Genomic DNA, 25,405 nt, shown 5'->3' on the forward strand with positions numbered 1-25,405 from the left:
AACTAGAGCTGGCATGACCAGTGAAGCCAGCCTCAGCCTCTCTAACCAGCAGGCATTTTCGGGGACCCTGTGACAAGCCAACACCGGTGGCTCTGCAGGCCTGTGCAGAGCTCTGAGCTTGCTGTCTTCCAAGACAGAAGGGCAGGTGCATCAGATGTGTGACCTCCTCCTGTTTTTAGAGATTGCAACCACCTGGAGAAACGGTAGATTTTAGGCAAACCAATTAGCTGAGCAGACTGAATGGAGATATAATTTGCCACAGGGTCTGGCTTTGACTTCATTCCAGCCACCAGGCTACTCTGTGTTGTTAACGCATGCAGAAGCCCTTGGAATCTGGTCCCTGAGTCCCAGGTAGTGGAAAGCTACTTAGTTTCCTTACACGGTTTATAAAAACAATCATTACATGACATTATGATGAGATTACAACAGAGGCTTTTTTGAGGATCTTCTCCTAGCTCCCTTCTGCGCCCTTTGCATTTGGCTCACAGTAGGTGCTCACTGCTTATGATGCAGATTAGATTCCTTAACATCCCTTAAGCATCTCTCTGATGTCCGGGCTCGGGGTTAAGTGCTTAAAATATCTGAACCCATTCAGTCCTCACCTCCGTGGCACTATCATCTCCCCAAAGGCTCAGGGAGCTACAGTGACTCATCCAATCAAGGTCACACAGAGAGTCAATGACAGAATCATGAGCCAAGCTCTGTCTACCTGTGACTGCGGAATCCGGGTCCAGTGCCATGGACTCACTTTTGTGATGGGAGGGAGGAAAGGAGGGAGGAGGGGGAAAAGGGAGAGACAATGGGAGGAAGAGACAGGAAGGAGGAAGTTGAGAGAGGAGGAGGGAAAGCAGAGGGAGGGAGTGAGGCGGGTGGAGTTGGAGGCTGCAGGCCTGCCTCCTCCTCCCTTTCCTGGAGTCTGTGTCCTGGGATCCTGGGAGTCTAGAAGCCCCACTGCAGCAGTCTTGCCAGAGTGCTCTTGTTTGCCCTTGGAGGAAGGAGAAAGGAGGGCACACTTTCACAGCGGAGGATCGTCTCTGAAGAGGGAGGCACGGTTCTTTGGGGCCTAGTGGATATAGGGCTAAAGGGGAAAATCCTGAGCCCAATTATCCTTTAAGATGGGGATAGAAAAGCCATATCAACCCCATGACCTCTGTAGCCTGGGAGATGGGCTCAGCTAAAGACCACAGAGAGCACCAGAGAGATGATTTGAACAGTATAATTTGGTTAAACATTATTTAAAAAAAAAAACCCAAAACAGAAACCTCTTCTGGAATATAGAACTCAAAGGGTGGAACTCCTGAAATTTTCTTTCCTCTGTTCAGATATTCTATTATATGCGCATATTACAGTGGATTTAACTCCCTTTATCTTGCTTGATTTGCAGGATGTTGTTCAAATATGACCCCACCTCGCAGTGGATGGGCGGGATGGGCGTGTATTGCAGTGGGTGTGGCTGTGGGCACAGGCAGGCCTCTGCGGGGAGGCGCTGGCCCTCCTGTGAGCACAGACGGAGGATGAACTGCCCGTTAGTTACGTAAGACGCGTTACCTCAGCCAGGAAGGAACCACTTTGGATTTTTGACTTCACTTTCACCTTCCTCTTTGCTGCCCCCAGCTCCCCAGAACTCCACCCTGTTCTGAAGGCTGCAGAAGGAGTTCTGAGAAGCCCGCTCTTCCTCCAGGCTCTCCAGGGTATGTGCCTAATTAAAAACCAGTCCAGTTTACCCCTCAATAGGAAATAGGGCAGACAGGAAGTTGGTGCCAAAGCAAGCCAAAACCCCAGTCAGCAGAGGAGGCATCCGCATGCTTCCTGTGGTGACCCGCTGGGCTCAGCTGCAAGGCACATGGGACGGGATAGAAGGACCTGGGCCCTCAGGGCTGGTGAGGACTGGCTGTAGAGCTGACAGGGACTCTGGCCGGGGCTTGAGTCCTTTGTCCTTAGGTGGGCAGCAGCACCTCACTTCTGAGGGGACTTTCTGTTTGAAATAGGAAGTCATTTTGGATTCAGAAACAGGAGCCAGTCTACAAGGGGACAGATGGGAGAAGTGAGCAAGAGCTTACAGTCCCAGCCAAACGGGGCCCAGAGGACTCCCTATTCACTGGGAAACTGAGAATTGGAGCAAAAGCCTGGTCGCTCAGATTGGGCTGGTAAGGGCTGGAACTGAGAAGATAGATGGGGGCCCCAGGTGGCAGCTTCCCAAGTACCACTTGATTTGATCCTCCCTTTCCCAGTACACAGAGGGGGCTCTTACTACTGAGTCAGGCCTGGTTTCACTGAGTGATGGGCCTGGGAGAAGCTAAACAGAAGATGTCCAGCCTCTGCAGATGGGCCTGACATCTTCAGCCTCATTGTATAGGTAGTAAGTTGAGCATCTCAACTTGAACCTGTTAATCGTCTGAGTTTCCCCTCCATAGCACCTGGTATTGACAAAGCCCTTAACTAGCATTGACTCTATTCATTCACTTTTTAAATTAGACAATTGCATTTCCTCATTCCCACACTGAAGAGCCCTTAGGAAAATGAAAGACAAACCCTAGGTACAGAAGGGTAAAGGGTACCAGCGAATACTTCCCAGCTGGGTGTGGTTTGGGGTGTTTGTTACTTAGTAATAGATTGCTGGAACACAAGTAGACTACCCCAAAATGTATGACTTAAAACAACCACTATTTATTATTTCTCATGTGTCTAGTTGCCCACGTGTCTTCAGGTAGTTGGCCGGGGGCTGGCTGCTCTGCTGTGGCCTCAGCTGGGACAAGTCAATTCTGCTCTATGTGACCTCTCACTCCCCAGCGGCTAACCCAGGCCAGTCTCAGGGCGGTAGCAGGGGCTTAATAGACAGAGTAAAAGACACAAGACTTCTTAAGACCTAAGCTTGAAGCTGGCATGCTGTCACTTCCACTAAATATTGTTCAAAGCAAACCTGAAGGCCAGCGCACATTCAAAGGGTGGGGAAATTCATTCCATCTCTTGATGGGAGGAGCTACAGTAGGTCGCATTGCAGAGGGTGTGGATACTGGGTGAGTGGAGAATTATGTCTGTTTTGCAGTCAGTCTATCCCCATATCCAATGAGGATAATAAGAAGTTTGCTAGGGGTTATGAGATATAAATCCCTCCTTTGTTTTGACTGAAGTCTTTAGCTAAATCTCCATGACTCAATATTACTTTTCATTATTTTAACTTTCCAGCCTCTACATGGAGGTAAGGAGAAAAGGGAGGAGTAGCATTGGGGTGGCCAGCCACCCTTGTCAAGGGCTTTAGATCTGTGGTTTTCAAATGGCGCTCTTTGAAGCCCTGGGGTTCTCTGGTGGCTTCTCAGCAGCATCCACGAGGGGAGTGCATGTGCCTAAGTGTGAGGTCCCCAGCTTGACCAGGGCAGCTCTGCTCTGTCTTGTGATTTTCTTTGGAGAAATGTTATACAGCTTTGAAAAACACAAAAGAAAAAGATTTGAAGCTCCCATTCACTGAACTAGACCAACCTCTCCATCTTATGGAAAAACAAACAATCTTGGTGAAGTCAAAATGTCTACTCCAAGTTACTCAGCAAATGAGTGTCTTGGCTGGTATTAGAGACCCAGTCTGCTGATCCACCATTCAGTCCAAAGCTAGAACTCCTAACTTTTTTTCCCCCTCTCCTCACTGTGTTCAAGATAAAAGAAGACTGCAGTAGCTGAATGGATAAGGGGGAAACTGAGGCAAGCAAAAGGGATATTCCTGACATGTTTTCACATCTCTACTTCCCCACCCTGTGAGGTCATTCATAGTCCTTGAGCTCTGAGTCTCAGTGACCCCCATTACACACACACACACACACACACACACACACACACCCTCACATGATCCCTACAAGGCTTGACCCCAGAACCACAGACAATTCAGGGCATCATATTGGCAGGTAGGCAAGGCTTACTGGTCAACCTCAGGGCTGAGCAGTGTACACCTGGTGGAGCTAACGCCTACCAGGGCAGATAGAGCTCCATCTAATCTAGGAGAAAAGCTCATTTCCCAGGAGACGTCTTGGTCTTGCTTGGAGCCTGTGATCTCCTTGTTCTCCTTCCAGTGTGTTAATTCCATTTCTTCCTAAGTTAGATTTTTTAGGACATGGGCTATTTATAGCTCCTCTGAATCCCTTTCCAGTCTGTTTCCTGTTCAAGTACTGCATTAGTCACCAGAAACTGTCTCAAGCAATCTCCGAGTCCCTGCCTGATCTCAGCAGCAGGGAACAGGGATGCTGATCAAACTGAGGGTGGTCCTGGTGGGGAGGGGGCAAGCAGGAGGCAGGAGGCAGGAGGCTGGGCAGGGAAGCAGAGGGAGCATCTCTTGTCCCCCATCCTCTGTGGAATGAAGCTCTGAGTCCTTATGGCTTCCTGGAGTTTACTTAGCCCTTAGAGACACAGAAGCCCTTCAGAGGCACCTCCATTTAGCTGCATATTTTTGCCATTACTTGATGACCTATTTGCATGCAGCTCCTTGCAGAGAATTTCCTCCCAAGCCATATACGGTGATTTCGTTGCACCACAATCTGAGGTTTCTATTTGCAGCGATAGAGGCTCCTTCCTGACTTCCTCCTGCCTGTCCCCACATCCCTCTTTCTCACTGTAGCCTGCCTAGACTGCTCGGAGATTTCTCCAAGCTCAGGTCTGTCTGAATGTGTTTGGGCCCGGGAACGTACCAGCTGCCTCCGAGGGCAGGACCCCTGAGCTTTTGTATCCAGAGACCCAGGGAGCAGTGAGCTCTGAGGCCAGGGGAGGAAGAGGCAAAGGAAGTGGGTGAAGGGGGCAGCATCCAAGCCTCCCATGTCTTTCCACCTGTGTTCACATGGTTCCCTTGCCAGGAATGTGTCGAGGTGACTGTGTCAAGGGATCTAGTACTGGAAATCTTCAGCAGGTCACCATCATCCCTGGAAGCCCCTGGCTATCTTGAATACTTGGATCGACCTCTGCAAATCCCTAATGAAGGAGTTGAGTGTGGGGTTTCTGACCCTACCTTGCTGGGAACTTCCCCTTGAGGGAAGTCTGAACTTCTATTCACATAGTAAGTCATCAGGTGACCAGCATCCGGGAGACTAGGGTCTTTCCAATTATAGCTTCACCACTCCCCAAGCCCCAAACCAGGGGATCCTTGTGCCTTGAATAAAGCTCCTGGGTTTCACAGGTGACTCAATCTAAGCTGTCCTTGAGGGCAGTAGCCTTCTCAGTCCCAGACTCAACGTTGCCCATCTCAGAGCAGCAGAGACACCTACCACTGCAGGTCACTGAGTACCTATGCTGAGCTGCCTGGTGAGTGCTGTGGAGACAAAAATTCCGAATGCTCAGAAAGAGTCTTGGTGAGAAGGTGCCTGAGCTAGACTCGACCCTCCTGTCTCGCTCAGAGAGCAGGCATGCACACCAGCCCCCTGAGCGGAGGAAGTGGAGGAGGAGGAGGAGGAAATCAGACCAGAGATGTGCACACCAGGCGGCAGCCCAGGCCAGGCGTATCAGGCTACTCCTCAGCTGTGATGCGCACCAGCAATCTGGCACAACTATTTTGATTTCCGTTCAGTTTCCATCCTAGGAAATGCATTACAGACTGTCTCCCACAGAGCACGCTCAGTTACATCCTTGGGATGTGAGAGCCCAGAAGACGCAATCAGGGACAGCCGAGTCAGGCTTAGTCAAGGATGAGATTGCTTCTGCCAGTGCTGGTGGCCTTGGGACTGATTCCCAAGAGCAGGGCGGGGACGCAAGGACCACACAGGGATGTCCCTCCTCTAGGACCATGATTGTGGGTTCTGAAGCAGAGAGCATCAGACGGTGAGACCCTCACTCAAGGTTCTCTTAAAACAAGGCTCTCTCACTCTTTTTTTTAATAATGAAATTAACATACATACAGAAAAGTACATAGAACCTTATACATTCTAATAAATAACTATAAAGCAAACGCCCATGTACTCACCACTCACATCAAGAAATGAAACACTGCCAGCCCTCTGAAGCCCCTTGCATCTGATCACACCCTCCATCTCCCTTAGACTTGTATGGCATTTACTTCCCTTTCTTTGAGTTTTACCACTTAAGTTTGCGTTCCTAAAGAAAATAATTTTGCCTGTTTTGAGCTTTGTATGAATAGAATCTTCTTTGGGGTGTTTGTGTCTGGCTTCTTTTGCTCAGTTGTGTTTATGAGAGTCGCCCATATTGTCGTGTGCCGCTGTAGTGGCTCATTTTCATGGCTGTATAGTATTCAGGGCTGCTATATGGGAATCCCATACTTATTTATCCATATGACTGCTGATGAACATTTGAGTTGTTTTCAGGTTTTGACTATTACGACAGTGCTGCAGTGGGCATTCTTGTACATGTATCCTGGTGGCATGTGCATGTATTTCTCCAGGGTTTATACCTCAGCGTGTAATTGCTGGGTCGAAAGATGTGCATGTCTTCACTTTTATGAGGTACTAACAAATGGTTTTCCAGATGGTTGCCCTGCCTCTTGCTCTCTTCTGTTGCACAATTGTAACAGCTGTGCTGAGGGAAGAAAGCCACAGGGTCAGAACTGCTGGTCCCAAGAGATGCTCCAGAACAGAGAACTTCTGTTGAGAAATCAATCTGTGTGTGCCTTTGTTTCTTTCTCATTTATGGGGCCTGTCAACCCCTTCCTCACTGTCCCAGCCCTGCTGTTACAACTCCCCATTACTCCCCTGACCACAAATTCATTTCACTGTGGTTCCCAGACTAATCTAGTCAAGGACATGGAGGGTAGTTGTCCTCTGAAGGTTATTCCAAGGGTAGTGGAACCCCTGCCATCAGATAGGGAGCCAGGGCAAGGGTTTAAGCAGGGCTGGTGGCAGAATGGCATTGTCATGTCTGGAATCTGAGGGCTGATGGTTCCTTGTAGCAGCCTGGGATAAGCAGAGAACAGGAGATATTAGGTCCCTCACTAGGCCCAGAAACCTGGCGCAGACCTAGGCCTGCCTTCAGCATAGCACATCACTCAGGAGTCTATATTGCAGTGAGGAAAAACAAAACAACAACAACAACAACAAAAAACTTGAATACTTTTAAAGCAAAAGGGGAATTTATTGGCTTGTAACAAAATATAGTGATAGGCTGCCTTCAGGAGAAGCTTGATTCAGAAACTCTAGCAATGTCATCAGTGGAATATCTTGCTTCTGGTTTAGAAGAGTCAGTAGTTGCTAAGACATGGTAAGAGGAAACTCCAGAGAAAAAAGAATGGAACAGGAATGGAAACCAGCGGCCCTGGCTGAGGCCAGGTCTCGGCAGGATCTATAACTGGAGACAACTTGGGGAGTGATCCCCCATTTCTAGATAGCGTGAGTGCCCCCAGCAGGCTCCTAGTGCCCAGGGAACCATTCTTAAATTTGGGGATTGGCAGACTCACACAACCCTTTAAAAGCAAGTTTGCATCTTCAGATTCTCAAAAAAAATTAATGTACTGCTGCTATTCTGAGCACCTGGGAGGGTGTGCTCAGAGAGGAAAGAGAAAGTGAATGTTCTTACTAGACTTGAAAATTTTGAATATATTTTCTATGGTAGAAATTAGGAACTGAGGTCTGATTTTGAGATTTGGCATGACTTACAGATACGTGAGGAAATTTTGATTCTAGCACGCTGTCAGAATTTCTGGGACATTTCTATGGTGTGTGAGACCAAAGGGACAGAATATTAGAACTCGGGGCTGTCTTAGAAATCTTAGAGGTACAGTAGGTGCATTGATTTTTAATAACATTTATTATTATTTTTAAAATACAGAAATAAACTTCAAACCAACTGATCCAAAGTTCCATTGATAAGACAACCATTTGGCATTTTTCAAAAATCACACCACTGCATGCTATTTACACAAAACAGTATAAAATGAAAAAAAAATGAAATCCTCTTCCTTAGCCTCACCTACCCACAGGGACCCTCTAGTCACAGTTTCTTATGCGATTTTCAGAAAATTATTTCTTCAGCAGTCAGATCCAGAGTAAGAAGGGTTGGAGACCTGCTCTGTTAGCTGTCCCACATAAATGAGGGGCGACCCGAAGCATTCCAGGCCCTCTGGCCCACTCTCTAGTGGGCCTCGGGGCCCTTGTTCTGGGTGATGGATTCAGCCACATGGCTCCCGGAAGCCTCCCCTAAGGGCTGGGGTACACCGGCCCTCCTCCCATCCTCCAGTCCCACTCCTCCCTCGCCCACTCCGGCTCCATCCCTACTCTTCACCAGGGCATCCTCTCCTGAGGAAGCTCACAGCAGGAGAATATTAACTGAATGAGAACACCCTGAAGGGAAGGATTTTCCTGCTGATTACATGTCTGTCTCTCTGGAACATCTCTGTTTTTCCCACAGTGATTCATCCAGGGATGATCAGAGACAGGCCTGTGGGGGAGATGCCACTGCTCCTCCCCAGCTTTGCTCGGGGCCACACACTAGTGCTGCCTTGTGCTTAGAAGCCTCCTACCTTCCCCCTGCCGCTGGTCCCCAGAATTTAGGGAAGAAGCCTGGGCAGTACCTGCTTTTAGTGTGAAATCCTTTTCCTTAAGCATCGCGTCCTATGTCTCTGTGAATATCCCTTTGTATGCAATTGGGCCTGGAAGTGAGGTTCTCAAAAATTCTCATTTACTCATTCATCTGTGACTGCTGAGAGTTTGCCATGTACTAGGCACGGTGCTAGACCTTCAGTACCTTTGCATCAGGCCTTAAAAGATAGCCAGGTTTTCCTGAGGCTGAGGTGCGGGGGGAGGCTGATCAGGCATAAGGAACAGTGTGCTCAGAGATGCAAATATCTGAAGGTAAATACAACCAACTCCTTATAATTAGATTCTAGAGGAAGGGAAGGCCAGTGGCAAGAACCAGGCAGGAAAGGTAAATGGGGGCTGGATGACGAGGGATCTTGAATCCCGGGATTATCAATATGGACTTTATTTTAAAGGCGGTGGGAACCTTTGAGTAGCAGAACTGAATCAGTCAGGGACCCAGCAGAACGGGCTGGCACGCTTAAATGAGGATAATTTGAGGAGTGCTAAATGGAAGGGCTTTTTACTCAGGTTTGGGCATCATGTGCTAAAACCACAAGGTATGATGCTCTACCTGAAGCAAGTAACAGGAGAGCCATGGTAGGAAGGGGCGAGGGGAAAGAGCACTGCTGGGACAGTCATGAGAAGGTCACCTGGAGAGGAGCTGTGGCCTCAGGCTAAGGTGACTCTGCAGTGACGTGGGTAAAGACCCAGCCTCACTCTCTTCCCCCTTTGACCTCCTGCTGCTGCTCCCCATTGGCCGAGTCCAACCAAAGCAGAAGCCAAGGGAGGCTATCATCGTGGTCCACTCAGGTCAGCCCCCAGGGCCAAGAGCGGGATAGAAGGGGTTTGCAGGGGTAGATGCACAGGGTGGGGTGATGAGATAAGCAGTTCACCAAGACCACTTTGAGTAGATGGAGGATGAGTCAGAGGCAGAGGGATGGGACAGGGAGAGGGTTGCAGAGATGGGGAGGAAGAGAAAGATTTGAACCATATGGAGGACGCGGAAGTGTCATGACCTGTTGACAGGGACAAAGTGCTGTGTGCACAGCGGGGTGGGCCGGTAACACGGGTTGGTAAGAGAATTTACCAGAGGTTAAGTATGAGAATAGAAAGGAGTTAATTAGGGTACACTGTCATAGGAAAGAGCGGGCCACATGGGTGAGGGTGCCTGTGTGAGCACTGAGGGCTGGTTATTGGGGACTTTTATAAAGTAGGGTCACAAGATACCTGATCAGCTTGTGTGCAAGGCTCCGACTGGTTGCAGGTGAGGTAAGAGGTTTAAGGTCCATGAAGGGTGGTGGGGTCTATGACTCTGATAAGGTGGGCTGAAACAAGCCAGCCGAGCTATTGTGAGATTAGGCATTGCCTAGGGCTATTAGTTTGCTAGGGGAAACGTGCCCAGCAAAGAATGTCAGACATCTGAAAGGCCAGGGATGGGGGGTCCTTGGACTTTGAAGAATGGCAGTGAGCCCAACACTGAGCACAAGAGAGGCGTCTGGAGTAGCCTGGGTACTTCGGTGGGTGGTGACACCATTACATAGGAGTGGGTTCAAGTTCAAGGGCAGGAGCTGCTACTGGAGAAAAACCACGATTTCCTAGCAGCAAAAGCGACTGTGGACAGAAGTTGTGATGGCCCCCTGGGTCCCTGCTCTGGTCAGAATCACAGTGGCTTCTGGCATCCTTCTCCTTCCGTTCTGTACCCTTTTTCTCTACCATCTGCAAGCCCCCAAACACCCAGTCACGGAGGTCTGCCCTTCTCAAAGTGTCCAGGTTGCAAATCGATTTCTCTGACTCCACTGCTCTCCTGTCTCCACTGGTCAAAAACCAGTCCTTCTTATCAGGGAAAACAATTGCAGTAAAAGGTGACTGACTGCTAGCTCTCTGTGGAGATAGACACATATTGTTAAAGGATCCACTGAGAGAAGAAGAAGACATGCAAATAGCCAATAGGTATGTGAAAAGTTGCTCAACATCACTAATCTTTAGGGAAATAAAAAATAAAAATTTAAAAATCCATTAAAGGATCTACTGGAGTGAATTTCTAATTAATAGACTATGCAGGAGAGATTTTTATTTTTGACTCTGGCCCCTCCCAGAAACTCTCTGATACCCCAATTCCACCTGGTCCCCCACCCACTCAAAAGAACAAGGTAAGTGATTTAGTGGTTCCTCTACAATGCTGGCAACCCCTAATCTGGCATTATGTATTACTAAGGACTTTCAATGATGGTGCAGATTTTCAGTTTGGCTTCTAAGAAATATATGGTATGTTTGGGGTTGGGTAGACCTAAACATATTTTAAAACAACAAGGCAACTTTGGTAAATTTTGTGAGTAGGATATCCAGAGTCCCCCCTCCCTCCCACAGTGAAATCCAACTGTCCTGCCCTAGGAGAGCTGCCTTGAAGAGGAGAGCAGTAATGGAAGGTGGGAGCCAGGGAGGCAGTGTTGCTAGGCAGCCAGCTGCTCTCCTGGGTTGCCCTGGTGATGATGGTCTGTGTGTACCAGGTGGGTGTTTGTGGATACTTGCTGAGTGTCTATATAAGCAGGCTGGACTTTTTCACCACGATGTGTTCCTGGAAACCATGTCGTAATGTGGATTGTCAAAATTTCCCAGAGGAACAGCATTTGTTCTCCTTGAAGGGTTGCATTCTCGATGAAAGATGCAGCCAGGGATAAATCATAACTGTGATCAACAATCTGTCATAAGCAGAAGGTACAAGTGCCCAAATATCCTCAGTGAGTTCTGGGGCTAAAATTACCCCACAGGCCTCACCACAAAGCCATTACCTGACTCCACATGCATCCCCACGTACCGTGCCCGTTCACTCACTCATTCACTCGTTCGAGGGCTGCAGGGGTCCTTGTGGTCCACTCCCAGCACCAGCTCCACTCAGATGATTAGTCTTCTAAGCCAGCGTTATGAGTTGCGGTCCCCTTCAGAAAACCCCTACTACCTCAGAATGTGACCTTATTTAGAAATAGGGTCACAACAGAGGTTGTCAAGTAAAATGAAGTCATTAAGGTGGGCCTTAATCCAATATGGCCCATGTCCTTATGAAAAGGGGAAATCTGGACTCAGAGACAGACATGCACAGAGGGAAGACAATGTGAAGACACAGGGAGCAGGCCAGTGAAGACGCAAGGTTGGAGGGGTGCATCTACAGGCCAAGGCATGTCAAGGATTTGGGGCAAACCACCTGAAGATAGGAGGAGGCAAGGAAGGGTTTTCCTTCAGGTTTCAGAGGGAACACGGCACTGCCAACACACTGATTTAGGACTTCTAGCCTTCAGAACTGTGAGACAACACATTTCTGTTGCTTTAAGCCACCCAGCGTGTGTTATTTTGTTTTGGCAGCCGCAGAACGCTAATATGACTGGCCATGGCAGTCCCACCCTCTTGGCCCAATGCTGGCTAAGGAGCTCTACGGGGAAGACTGCTGGGCTGGGTTCTGAGAACGGTTTCTGCTTCTCCCTCTACGGGTGCCTGGAAGTGGCTCTGAGACTGGCTGCCGTCATTGTACTGCAAGCCTAAAGGGCCAAGCCCTCACTGAGGAGGGCAGAGAGTTGACGGTCAGGACCTGGGACGGGTGACCTTGTTGAGTTGCCCCTTCGGCCAAGCTGGAGCAAGCCCGACCGCTGCAGTTTCGCCACATGAGATGATACATCTCCCTGCGGTTTAAGACAGAAGGTGAAGTCAAGTCCCCTCGCTGACCCCAGTGTCCTCCACGTGTGGCATGTGTGGATTGACTGTCATTTGTGCTCTGCATTTCTCCCTGCCACCTCCCTCATGCAACTGAGCCTCCAGGCCCTTCCTCACCTCCATCCTACAACTCAGTACTGACAGTGGTGGGTCATTTGTGAAGATGGCTGCAATAATTCCTCCTATCCTGTACTTTGCAATGCAACTTTGCTGTCCCTCCTATCAAGAGGTGGAGTTTATTTCTCCATCCCTTAAATCCAAGCTTGGCCATGTGACCTGCCCTGGACAACGGGAAAATAATAAATGAAACACAAGCAGAGACTTTAGAAGTGCTTGTGAATTAGGACTTTTCTTTTGGTTGCACTTGGAACCCTGGGATGGTGATGCAGTTGGGCCTGAACAAGTCTTTAGGACACAGCTTCACCTTCCTTGTTGATTTCAGTTCCTGCTTCACAGGTTTGCTTTTTTCCCTGTCAAACTCCATGTGAAAAATACACCTACTATGCGTACATTCTGCAGATCAGACACACAGTAGGGATGAAAAGTAGAAGGAGCTCTGCATTGGTTTCCTATGGCTCTGTAGCAAATAGCCACACACTTAGTGACTTAAAACAACATAAATTTACTCTCTTACAATCCTGCAGATCAGAAGCCCGAAACGAGTTTCATGGGCTAAAATCAAGGTGTCTACAGGGCTGCATTTCTTCTAGAGGGTCTAGGGGAGACTCATTCCCTTGCCTCTATAGCTTCTCGAGGCTGCCTGCATTCCTTGCCTCTATCTTCAAAGCCACAGCATCTTTAAACCTCTCTCTGACTCCTGCCACCCTCTTCCACTTCTAATGACCCTTGTGATTACACCCAGGTCATCCAGTAAACTCTCCTTATCTCAAGATTCTGAATCACATCTGCAAGGTCCCTTTTACATGTCAGGTAACAGATTCACAGATTCTAGGTATGAGGACATGGACATCTTTGGAAGGCTATTGTTCTGCCAACCACAAGCTCTTTGAGGGGCCTCACACTTGGGTGAGGGTATATATTTATAGCAGACACTGCTACCCCTCACCCACATTCGTCTTACTAGACACACACTTCCTTGCCTTGTATTTGGTGACAGTCATGCAATTGAGTTCTGGCCAATGGGATGTAAGCAGAGGGCACTGCTTGCAGGCTGGGCCACAAGATCCCCCACAGAGGCTCCTGGCTTTTGCCACTTGAGCTGAGTGACAAGGACTCCAAGGACCCAGGGGAAGATGGAACTGCAGGGTGGAAGAAGGCAGAAGCCCTAAATGACAGTAGGACGGTCTTCCTGATGACTCACACTGTATTTGGATAACATTAAGACACTGAAATTTGAGGGTGTTTTTGTCACAGTGATTAACCAAACACCAATAATGCACAAACACTTTTAAAGAACTATGGTATTCAATTTCATAAGAAAACATCGCATTTACTTATTATAATAAGTTGATCTGTGACATAGACTGAACAAGGTTACTTGATAAACACACACAAAAAAATGAAACCAGGAATTATGTGACTCAGCTGTGAGCAGCCCTCTGTATCTGACTTATTTCTATGATTTGTGTTGATATTGACTGGGTGTACCTTATTGAACAAGTCTGATTCACACTGATAAGTAACTGCAAACGATAACCAGTATATTTTAACCTACAGTAATCTCCAGGAACTCTTCGCTAAACAGATATCTCCAGAAAAGCTTGATTCCGAGGTCAGCAGAGAAACTTTTTACTGGGTGACACAAGTTAAAGTTTTGAAGAGCTTCTACACCGATTTACTTTTATGTTGTTTACTTTCAAAAGACTCAGAGACAGTTTACCCAAAACCTGCAGGATAAATGAAACCAAAACCAGGCAAACAAGAACAACAAGATATGAGCCCAGTGGTCAAGCAACTGGAGTTAGAGATTTCACGGGTGGAGAAGCAGGGGAATGTGTGTGTGCGTGCGCGCGCACGCGCGCATGCGCGCATGTGCACATGGTGGGGTGGGGGACAGGAGTAGGCAGAAAGATCCTGTGACCTTGAAAACATGTGACTCTACTGTACAAAATGGTCCTTCTGGGCAAATGACAGGAGGGTCCCATGTCTAGATGGTCCTGTGCCTCACCAGAGTAATGAGCTGAGGGTTCCTATAGTTGCTTGAACAGAGAGCAGAGTCTGGGACCCCCAGCACTAATGTACACAAGTATTGACAGAGGCTGGGGAGGGCCTGGGGCCCCAGAGTGGTTACTTCTAGGCAGTGGTCAGCATCTCGCCTGTGACGTATTATGGGAGATTGGTTCTGTGGCCTCACTGAGTGGGAAGTGAGTCCAGGGAGCCCCTGTTGCCTCTGGCACCAAAAGAAGTAGAACGCTCTGGAAGTCCAGCCAACAAACAGGCAAGGCACTTATGAGAAGTGTCCCCATTTGGGAGCCCAGGACTGCAGGAGAAGGCAGCTCCTCCCAGGCCAACCTGGGAAGCCTGCACCAGGAAGAACCTGCTGGGGGAAGAATGCTCCCATTGACAGAGCACACATTCTGTGCCAAACTCTATGCTCTGCCCTTTACATATAGTTCAGTTGAACGACAGCCCGGGGTGGCAGGGCTTTTAATTCCCAGTTTAGAGATAAGGACGATAGCTTAGCAAGACTAGAGAGTCAGCCCCGAGAGCACATGGCAGAGCTGGCACCGTAGCTCAGTGCTGCTGGAATCAAGCCCATGTGCTCAGCCACCTGCAGAGAGGGGAGGGCTCCAGCTGCACACATGCCACCACTGTGGGATCCCTTTCCTCTTGAACTTTGCTTTGACCGAAATAGACCAGGAGAGGGAGGCATTGTGGCCCTCAGCACCACAATTAAAGCTGTAAGTGTTACCAGGGGTTACCACTGACCTTGGCCTGCACAGAGGGAAACAGCGAGCGGCAAACCCAGGGTACATGGCGTGCGCTGGTAGCGCTCACCCCAGGCATCGGGGCAGCAGGCACAATATGCTCTCATCTTCCTTGCCTTTCGGGCCTCAGATTTCACAGGCTCGGTGACAGACCTTCTGGAACAGCGCAAGGGCCCTCAGAACACTCTGAACCGCTCATTGTTTACAGAACAGTGGCTGCTATGAGCTTCCCAGGGTTAACCACTCTGTAACTGCCCACGTTAGAAGTGGGGAGGCTGAGGCACAAAGAGTTTTGCGCCTAAACTAGGATTCAGAAACTAGTGAAAGCTGATAAACTGTTTGGCTGTGGTCCCCAAGCATGTCCACTGAATATCTGATGCACCAATTGTGGGCTCTAATTAATAGTAGTTCATGGGAGTAATAAACATCTTCCAAGTAAAACATTGGCTTCACCTCTGGGTAGGCCCTGCCAGGTGTGGACCAGGGGAGCTGTGGAGAAGTCAGGGGGTTGACTGGGATAGAAAAGACTCTCATCTACACCGCAAGTCTAACAGTTCACCCACCAAAAGACACCTCACACACTCGCCTGGTCATGTGTGCAAAGTGGGGCTCCTCTCTTCCTTGGGGCGGCAGATACCGGTCCTCACAAGCCCCCAGACAACCTGCCTCCTTGGTTGTTGTTTGTTGTGTGTTTGCTCTGTGACACGGTGGGGTTGTAAGTCACATTTTCTCTCTAACAACGTTGACAGCTGCCTGAGTCCTAGCAGCCCAATCAGGGTCCCAGGGATGATGAAACCCATTCTTTTCTTTTCTTTAATAAAGTTGTTGCCCAAACCCCTTTTCCCTCCACACTTCCCTATAAAACACGTCAAGTCAGGAGGACTTTCAGAATGATGCTTATGTGCAGAGACTTGCCATGAGAAACGACTTGGGGACATTTAATTAGACTGGAGATTGACTGATGAGAATGTGGACTTTTCTCTAAAACTCTAATTTTGGTACTTTATTATTTAAAAAAAATTTTTTTAATTAAATAGCATTTTACATAGTTGTCTTTTCCTGGGCATTTAGTTTTCTTGTTGAATTATTTATTTATTATTTATTTTTATTATTTATTACTTAATCATTTATTTAGAAATTTCCACAAATTCCTTAGAGACAGCGGGTGGGGCTGCAGGAAAAGGGATGGATGAAGATGGAAGCAGCACGGGTCCTGGCTGCGGTGGGCCCAGAACACGTGTTAACTGAGTAAGTGATGGATGGATGACTGAATGAACGAATGAATGATATTTTCACCAAGCAGTGGATCAAAGTGACCCTTGCTCCTCCCTTCCCTTTTTGTCACCTGCAAAATAGTATCCAGAAGTCTCATGTACTTCACCCAAACATTTACCTGTTCAGGCCCCAGGCCCATCTTGAAGGGTTGGGGACTCCCTGGGGTCCAGGCCAGAGCAGTAGCTGACATGGGCCAGTTGCCCCCGGCAGCCACCAGCCCTTCCCTGCCTGGGTTACCAAGCCCAGCCATGCGGTTCCCTCCTGAGTTCCCAGAACACCCTGCCAAGAAGGCAGAGTGGGGCTCACCTCTGTTATGCACTTGGGGTCCAGTACCTGCAGCCAAAAGTAGCCAGCAGGGGGAAGTGCAGTCAGGATCAACATACCAGCTGGTGAATGTGGGGAGGCCACCCCAAGCTTGAGGGAGCGGAGTGGGTGCAGAGTCCCAGCCAGTTTCCCCACCTTCACAAACTCACTCCTCAACAGTACTTGGGCACTTCATTTTCTCTCCCCACCGGCAAAAAAAGTGTGTTGAACTTTGACTTGTAGATTAAATCATGAGAATAATAAGAATATTGTATATCCACTCTGAAGTGCAACATCCCCTTCATCTCAGACTCTGGTGTTGTCCCCTAGGGGTCCAAGCCCCCCACTTCCCTATATCTCCCCTAGGTGAGCACTGCTCTTGGGAGGGCTGGTCCCCTTCTCTGCTGCGTGAGACCACGCAGTGCAATCTGCCTTCAGTTCCACACCCCTCACCCTGGTCCTAAGGGTTATGGGGGTGGGGGGCAAAGTCAGTAGAGCCATGGGCCCCCAAATCTGTCCCAGGCTGCCACAGCTGCTGTTCACTGGAAAATTTGAGCAAAGGAGCAGAGTTGGAACTCTGTTAAATCGATCCTCGGTTAAATACACTGACTCTACCTAAAAACTCTGAGAGTGAAGAAGTAATCTGAATGTTTGCTGGGGGAGAAGGGTCTCAAAATCTGCAAGCTGCCAGGATTTTCTAAGGGTCTCAAAAGAGTTATCCTAATGTATTAAGGGACAGCGACCCATTAGAGCCCTTTGGAGGAGAATGGCTAGGATAGCACTGATGGGTGAGAGACAGCCAAAAGAAATGGTGACATTTGCCTTGGAAAGCATGTAAGTAAGTGACCACTGTTTTCAAATCTCTGAACAGCTCCAATGGGGAAGAGGAGTGGGCTTGTTCCTAGGGGGCCCTACAAGTGAGGACAATGGAGGAAGGCCACACTGAGGTGGGTGGCAGCAACCTGAGGAAGCACCAACAGTCAAGAGCTACCCAGACATAGGACAGACTGGCCTGTAAGGTGGTGAGTTCCCCACCCCCAGGAATATCCAAATATCCCTTCTTTCCTTTACTCTGTCAGCATATATGTATTGCGGCCCAGCAATAATTAGAGTGCCAGACAGGCAAGGCTCCTGATGTCAGGGAGCTTACATTTTAGTGGGAAAGACAAAAATTTTTTTTAATAATACCAAGGAATTAGACTTATGGAAGAGTACATTCCAGGTGTCTCCTCTGGATTCAGTCAGAGGGGTGAATGTCAAGCTGAGGCAGAATGGCCTCTTAGCAAGGAAGGTTAAGGGAGTATCAGGTGGGTACCTTTAAAATCCCCTCCCTTCTGCGTCCAGAATCTCACATACTACTACTCACCTGTTCCTTCACTAATGACACCAGGTGATCCTCCCCAAAAGGCAGATGTGGCTGAAGAAACCTTGACCCGAGCCCCCCGCCCCAACCGTGAGTGCGTGGCTGGGGCCAGGGGTCCCAGGCACAGTGGGGTGGTGGCTTCCAGTGTCTCCATCTGCCACCTTCTCACCGGCTTGATTGCATAACTGCTGGGCTTGGTTTTACAGCCCAGCATGGAGCTTGTAAATCTTCTCTCACATCATGAAATGCCAGCAATTTCACAGCCAGGGATTCCTGTTCTCATAAAGTCCCCACACCAGCAGCCTTGCATCTAAAACTGTCTTCTGGACTGATGGATTGATGTCAGAGCTGCTCTGGAGCCAAACACGGAGCAGGCAGCCCCTTTCACCTGCTCAGCTCCTCTGAAGCCCCAGAAGTGAAGGTCGTGATTGCCAGATACGGTTGCTGGGGCTCTGCCTGCAAAGCGCCCCTCGGTCACAGCTCCTGGGGAGCAGAGGGACAGAAACAGAGGCCCTGTCTTGGGAACCAAGACACACTTGTGTTCAAGCCTATTTGAGGGGGAAACACACTTCTAAGCAAATCTTCACAGTTGTAACCCATGCAGGGAGACATCCACTTCTATTTACATTTGCCAGTGACTCTCAACTCTGGCTCTCATTAAAGTGACATATGGGATTTTAAAAGATAGGTTTACAGAGAGCCAGTTCCCACTCAAGGAGATTCGGACCCAGTAGAATCTAGACTCTAGAAAGGGTCCCCTGCATCTGTTTGTTCCACAAGTAAAGATTCACCACCTAATTCATAAGAAAAACAGAAAACGAGCAAGGACATTGTAAAAAGCCTTCTGAAGTGGTCCTTGATGATCCTTACCTCCTCAGACTCATACGCTTGTGTGATCCGCTCCCCTGAGAGTGGGCTGGACCTAGTGACTCACCTCTATGAATAGAACAGGGAGCAAAATGATGGAATGTCACTTCCAAGACCAGGTTACAAAAAGACTGTGGCTTCTGTGTGGGCACCCTCTCCCTGTCTCTCCCTCTCCAGGCAGCCAGCTGCCATGTTGCAAGTTGCCCTGTGGTGAGATCCATGTGGCAAGGAGGTGATATCCCCAACCAACAGCCAGCGAGGACTTGAAGGCTGCCAACAGCCACATGAGTGAGCTCAGAAATGCTTTCTTTCCCCATCAGGCCTTGAGTTGACGGCTGTCCCACTGACATCTTGATTGCAGCCTTGGGAGTGATCCTGAGACAAAGGCACCCAAAGAAGTGCTCCCTGATGCCTGATCCACAGAAACTCTGAGATAATAAATATGTGTTGTGTTAAGCTGTTATGTTTTGGGGATACATTTTTATGCAGCAATAGATAACCAGTACAGACATATGTGACAAAACATTACTGGTGGCTTATCTCAGGTAGTAGGATTGTGCCTCATCTGTATTTTCTCCCTTTTGCTCATCTACAACTTCTAAATTTTTTAAATCACCATGGACTATATTCAAAATGAAAAAACAAATAAAAATCATTTTCAAATGTTCAAAAAAACTTCTAGAGGAAAACATGGGAGAATATCTTCGTGCCCTTATGTTAGGCAAAGATTTCTTAGACAAGTCACCAAAAAAGGTGATCCAAAAACAATAAATTGGACCTTACTAAAATTAACACTTTTGCTCTTCAACAAACATGTTTAACAAACATCATTTAAAAATATGAAAGACAAGCCCCAGATTGGGAGAAAAGATTTATAAATCATATAGCTGATAAAGGACTTGTTTCCAGAATATATAAAGACCAACAATAGGAAGACAAACAGGAGGGGAGGGTATAGCTCAGTGGTAGGTTGTGTGCTTAGCATGCATGAGGCCCTGGGTTCAAACCCCAGTACCTCCATTCAAATAAATAAATAAACCTGATTACCACCCCCCTCTAAAAATGTAAAGAATGAAGGAGGTTGGTGACAGGGGAAAAGAGGAAAAATGTAAAATAATAAATAAAACTTTTAGAAAAGAAGACAAACAACCCAATTTAAAAATGAGCAAAAAATTTGAATAGATGTTTCTCCAAAGAAGAGACACAAATGGCTAATATGCACATGAAAAGATGTTTAACATCTTTAGTCATTAAGAAAATGTGGATTCAAACCACAAAGATATTAACGCATAGCTATTAGAAAGGCTATAATCAAAATGACAAGTGTTGGTGAGAATGTGAAAAAAAAATAACCTTTATACTTTGCTAGTGAGAAGGTAAAATGGTGTAGCCATTTTGGTTTTCTTTACTTTGTTTATTTCATTTTATTTTTATTGAAGTATAGTTGATGGACAAATTATATAAGTTACAGGTAGTGTGGCCACTTTGGAAAACAGTTTGGTGGTTTCTTAAAAAATTAAATTTAAACTTACCATAGGGCCCACTCGTAGGTTTCTACCCAAGAAACATTGGTAAAAATATGTCCACACAGAGACTTATAGGTAAATGTTCACAGCAGTATTATTCTTAATAGGCAAAAACTGGAAAATATCCATATTTCCATCCGTAGCTGCATGGATAAACAAAATATGGTATATCCATATAATGAGATACCACTCAGCATAAAAAGGAACAAAGTCCTAATTCATGCTACAACATCACTGGATCACAAAAGCAGTAGGTTAAATGAAAGCAGCCAGGCAGAAAGAGCACATATCGCATGATTCTGTTTATATGAAATGTCCAGCAAAGGCAAATCTCTTTATAGAAAAAATGAATCAAATCAGTGTTTGTCTAGGGCTAGAGTGGGAGTGAGTTTGAGAGTAAATGAACATGACGAAATGCTTTCAGGTGACAAACATATTCTGAAATTGGATTGTGGAGGTGATTGCATGACTATAAATTTATTAAAAATCATTGAATTATACACAATGGGTGCATATTATGGTATGTAAATTATACCTCAATAAAGCCATAAAGCCTGTTATGTTCATAACCTTGAACCCAGTAATTTCATGCCAAGGGAATAATCAGAAATGTACACAAAGTCTTATGTCAAGTATGCTCATAACAGTGTTTTTTTTAAGTTAATGAAAAACTAGAAAAAAAAAACCTGAGTGCTTAGTAACAGATAAATGATTAGTAAGTGATGATTCACTTGATAGAATAGTATGCAGCCATTAAAAATAGTATTTACAAAGAATGTTTAACAACCTGGGGAAATGCTTAGGATAGAGTACAAAAATTGTTCTTATGGCCAGATTTCTCCAAAAGGAAAATGTATAAATGTGTATATTTAAAAACACAGCTGAATTTGTTCTGTGAATGTATATGTCTATAAATGCAGCATAACCAGATGCATACATGGGCAAAGTTTTGTTTTCCTTCTGGGCATTTATAAAAAAGAAACTTCTGGTGCCTATAAGTCATTTCTGTTTTCTTCTTTGTCCTTTATTATCTTTTCTGTTTTTTTTTTTTCTTTTTTCAAAAAGCATGTATTCACTGAAAAGAAAATATATATATATGTATGTATATGTATAACTGAATTGCTTTGCTGTATGCTTGAAATTAACATTGTAAATCAACTACATTTCAACAAAAAAATTAAATTTAAAAAAGCTATCAAATTTAAAACTGAAAAAAAGCATGTATTTATTTTAAAATCTAGAGAAAAAAATTGTTTAAAGAAAAGAAAGCAACAAGCCGCTCCTTGCCTGATGAGAGAAGAGGCTGAGGTTTCTTGAGTGAGGGGTACACCCTGGCCTCAGTGAAAGTGTTCTCAAGTCAAGCCCTGCCCTGTTCTTGCATCTCTAATAAGTGGATGAGTCCAAGCGAGGTTGAATGGGACTCAGACAGCTGTTTCCAGGTGTGCTCACTGCCATTTATACCTGCAGCTGCTGATAAGCCCTCTATATCATTTCACAGCGTGGCCGGGATATTGGGTGATGCTCCTGACTCTGAGGGGCATAGGAATACTGCTGCAGAGCCAGCCACCCACTCTGGGCAGGATGAGGGAGATGGGTACTAGGGACCCACTGACAACCAACAAAAAAACGCCTCAGTGTGGACATCTCCCACTGCCTCACTGCCCCCATCACAATGTCTGACACCAAACACCTTCTTCATCCCCAGGGAAAGGGTCAAGGCAGCCCCTCAACTGGCAGAGAATAATTTCCCTTGTTTGGTGAAACATGTCTTAAAATAAAACTTATTTCAGGCAATGGAAATGAGTTAACAGACTAAAATTTGTACCTGCTACAGCCATACACCATACACAGTGTTACAGTCAAGTTTGACAAATCTACATTTATATACATTGATACCGACATCCCTCAACTCCTTGTCACGTGCCACACTCAGGCTATAATCAGTCAGCTGGGGCACCGGATCTAGCAGTTGCAGGGACAGAGCATGCACTCCAGAACAAGGCTGCCAGGCTTTGCCCCCTAATGGCTGTGTGTCCTTGAGCAAATTACTTAACCTCCCTTGGCCTCCATGTCTTTATCTGTAAAACGCAATAACAGTCTTAATATCTTCCCTGTACCATTGCTGTGAGAATGAATTAAACCTGGCCCACAGTTACGTGTTTTTATGCGTTAGCCATTGTTGTTACTCTTTGTGCATTTAACCAGAGATTGTATTTGGTACTTACTATTTTATAAAAACCAGTGGAAAATAGAAATGTAGAAATGTTAATACTGGTGATCATTAAACCGTGACAAAGATGGGAAATTTTCATTCTCAAATGAGTACCTCCTGGATTTGTTTGTCACATGTAGGTTCAACTGTTAAAGAAAAGAACAGATAAAAGAAAACCATAGAAAATCTAGAAATGTAGCGGAACAGACTCTATCGGTGCCCCACCACATCCGCTCCACGTTTACCGCTTCTGTGCACTCCAGCCTGGCTTCCCACCCCAGCCGCCGGGACTCTGCCTCAGTGCTTTCTCTGGGACTCCCCCTCGGGAGTAGTCACAGCCAATGACTGATGGGAAGTGGTGGATAAATACCCCAGCTTCCCAACCTCTCAAGAGAGGAGTGTTCTGCACAGTTTACCAAGGCCCCTGGGGAAGGTAAGCTCCAGTTACCCACTGTGGTTACTTGCTGGGAAAATCACCCTTTCTCAGCTTTCTGTCCTTCCCTCTCTCATTTCCCTACCCCTCTGTACCCATTAGCATCTCCTCGGGTCATTTCTCAAATAAACTACCTGCATTCAACTTTTTGTCTCAGGTGTTACTTTTGGGGAAACTCAACCAAGATACATTATTAAAGATCGTGCCTACAAGGTTAGGCACATGTGGTGATTTAATAACGTTTTTAACCTGGGGAGCAGTGGGGACTATAAACATCTCTCATCGCTTTAAAAGCTATTGTTTTGAAAAATAAGCAGGTGTCCAAGTTTCAAACGCTTGACATTTAGATGGATTTCTGGGAACACTCACTGTGTATGAAAGCAGAGGGCTGCTGTGATCAGTCACTCCTTCTCTTGATGGACATTTGTTTTATTTTCAGCTATTACTGGAACAAACAATGCTTCCACTAACATCCTTCTGGCAAAATCTGTGCACATACCCTTGATTTTCTCTTAAGCGCAAATTTCCTAGAGTGGGACCCTGGGTCAAAGGTGCTGTGTTGCCAAATTGCTCTCCAGTTATTCTCCACCACTTCCCTAGGTCTGGTTTCATAAGTGTTTTCTCAACTCAATTCTCTGCTCGCTGTGGCCGAGCAGAAACTGCTTTTGGCCCCGGCTGAGGATTCTGACGGGCAGGTAGGCTGCAGGCTGCAGGCAATGAGCTCTTATACAGTGGAGAACAGGCAGGGCCACAGGTCTGGGTCCAGCCCCAGGGTTAAGAGACTGAGTTGAGTAAGAGTCAGGGTCCAGGTCAAGGCTGACCCTGGGAGCAGGGCTGTAGCTACTGGAGAGCTGAAACTTTACCCAGGGACACGGAGGGTGAGTCCTCGCCGCATGGGTGGTGGCAGCAAAGTCTGTGTCCCCGGGAGCCAGAGCAGGACCTGACTGGCTCATATGGCAGCTTTGTGCAAAGGAGGAAAAGATGTCTCTTCTTCAGGGTAAAAACAAAAGACTGGGAGGGGCTGCAAGATGGCAGAATAGAAGAGTGCAGATCTCAGCCTCTCCTACAAATACATCAAAAATACATCTACATGCGGAACGATTCTCACAGAAGACCTACTGAACTCTGGTGGAAGAACTTGCACAAGTGGAACTACAGGGAAAATCATCACAAAATGGGAAAAATAGCAAAATCCTACTGTATAGCACATATAAAACTATATTCAATACCTTGTAAATAGCCTATAACAAAAAAGAATTTGAAAAGGAATATATTTATACATTTATCTACGTATAACTGAGTCACTATGCTGTGCACAAGAAATGAACAACATTGTAAATCGACCATACATCAATTTAAAAAGAAAAGGTTGAGTTAGTGTATTACTGCATAACCTGAATGGCTCTGCATGGTGGGCAGCATCCCTGACTCCATGTGCACCCACACCAGGGGGGCACACATGTACGTGGCTGGCAGCACACACACTCTGAATGCCTGTCTCCCCACCCCCAGTTTCAAAGGCTCAGGGGCCTGGGAATCAGGCATTAAAGGGCATCAGGTGGCAAGACTGCAAAGGGCAGCTGCAGTGCAGGGGGGACAGGATGCACATGTGTGTGCAGAGAGTGTGCACAGGCCCGAGTGCCACTGTGAATTCAGGGCAAATGTGGCTCTCCCCTGCTACATGTCTGGAGACCCAGAGTCTCTATGCATCAGTGTGCTCTCAAATTAGGGTGTGTGTCTACCACGTGGATGATGCCCCTTAGATGTGGTGCCCTTGAGCAGTGCACAGCATGAAATCCTGAACATGGGCCACAAGGCACCATCCATTCTAGGTCTGTGAGCTGTACCCCACCTGGTGGTGGGTGGGCTCCTCAGGAGCTTCTGGCCTGGCTCCGCCTAAGCTCAGGGATGCAGCAGAGACTTCAGATCTGAGTAGGGAGGGGCTGAGGAAGTAGAATCCAACTCAGGCCTCAGCCATCTCCCAAGGTAGTTCTCCGGGCTCAGGCTACCAATTAAAGGCCTTGAAGATGAAAGAGGAAGGCTTTGGTAAGCAGCCAGGCAAGACGAAAGCCAAGCCTAAGTAGTGTTTTATGGCCTCCTAGTGGGAGGATTCATGTGCTCCTTATTATGCTCAATCAAGAGCTTGTGATTACAGAAACGGGGGAGAGTCTAACCAAGGCAGCCACCTGGCCCTGGCTTTCACTCCTGACTCACTTTGACAAACCACACGTTCTCATCTCCCCACCACCGGGCATCTTAGGAGCACACTGATTGCTCCAGGCTTCTGGCAGCAGGCCCCACCCACCCTGGACAGACACTACACCCAAGCCCCCTCCCCAGC

At 47.1% G+C, this 25,405-nt stretch overlaps 1 long non-coding RNA gene across 1 annotated transcript; it reads left to right on the forward strand.

Moving 5' to 3' along the window:
* The first annotated feature begins 1,522 nt into the window (after window positions 1–1,522).
* On the forward strand, window positions 1,523–16,155 carry LOC141578858 (uncharacterized). The gene is made up of 2 exons (XR_012509679.1): window positions 1,523–1,691; window positions 11,853–16,155. It is a non-coding gene; the product is annotated as an uncharacterized LOC141578858 (long non-coding RNA).
* The last annotated feature ends 9,250 nt before the right edge of the window (window positions 16,156–25,405 follow it).

Source organism: Camelus bactrianus, chromosome 10 (assembly GCF_048773025.1).
Source record: "Camelus bactrianus isolate YW-2024 breed Bactrian camel chromosome 10, ASM4877302v1, whole genome shotgun sequence".
NCBI classification, from domain to species: Eukaryota; Metazoa; Chordata; class Mammalia; order Artiodactyla; family Camelidae; genus Camelus; species Camelus bactrianus.